Genomic DNA, 1,174 nt, shown 5'->3' on the forward strand with positions numbered 1-1,174 from the left:
CCTTCCTTCCGAGGAGTGGCTGGTGGGTTTGAACCGCCAGCCTTCTGGTTAGCAGTCAAGTGCTTTAGCCACTATGCTACCAGAGCTCCTTAATCTTTGCTTACGACATTCAATTACTGTATCCAGGGCTCCACAACGCACCACAGCTCATCAGTCCCCAAGACCCCAAATCGTTTATTATGCCATCCCCTCCCAACACACACTTTATTAAAACCAAACCACAAAATTCATGGAAACTAGGGTCACACCTCTACCTCTCCGTAAAGTGAAACAAACGAAAAAACCCAAACACATTGCGGTCGAGTGTTTCCGACTCTGAGACCCTATAGAACTAGAACGGCCCCACAGGGTTTCCAAGGCTGTAATCTTCACGGAAGCAGACTGGCACATTTTTCTCCCACGGAGCGGTTGGTGGGTTCGAACCGCCAACGTTTTGGTTGGCAGCCAAGCACTTTAACCACTGCGTCACCAGGGCTCCCTCCCGTAGAGTGAAGACACCTAGACGCCTGCATTTCTCCACTCCAAGGCGGGAAAAGCACGGCACTGGCCCGGCAATTTTCTTGGGAGTAGAAGCGATGTAGCCTGTGCCCCGCGGGGGGACGTGGCCGCTATGGGTGCTTGCCCTGGGGATTCGGCCCCGACCCCCCCCACACACACACACACGCTGAGCCCCGACAGAACCCGGTGTGTCTGTCGAGGGGAGGGGGCGCACTCGGAACGGTAGTAAAATAGTCTCACCACACCTGGGCCACCGATCCTAACCTTCGGTCTCCGCCCGCGGGGTCGCCAGATCTGGAATTCACGTGCGGGAAAAGCATAACGGAAAGCGAAGCCTGCAGACAGCCGGGACAAACGCAAACTCTCCAAACTTACCTCAGCGGCAGCCGCCACCTTTCGCTCTCCGGCCTCAAAGTAAACGAATAGGCCTCCGAGACTGCGGAGCCGCCAGAAAGCCGGCAGGGGCGACAGGAGCAGCAAAGAACCTGCCGAGTCAGTGCGCAAGTTCGCGCTGGAGCGACGCTAAGCCTGACAGAGGCTTAAAAGGGGTCGACGTAGTTAACTGTAAAGGGCGGCCATTGACCTGGCCCAGGACGCTCTCGGATTGGTTGATTCTCGTGTGGCTCCAAAGGAGACTCTCTTTTGATTGGTCAGGAAAGTCAAGCGGGAAAGGGGG

Source organism: Orycteropus afer, unplaced genomic scaffold (genome assembly GCF_000298275.1).
Source record: "Orycteropus afer afer isolate SDZICR_OR568_19922 unplaced genomic scaffold, OryAfe1.0 scaffold00336, whole genome shotgun sequence".
NCBI classification, from domain to species: Eukaryota; Metazoa; Chordata; class Mammalia; order Tubulidentata; family Orycteropodidae; genus Orycteropus; species Orycteropus afer.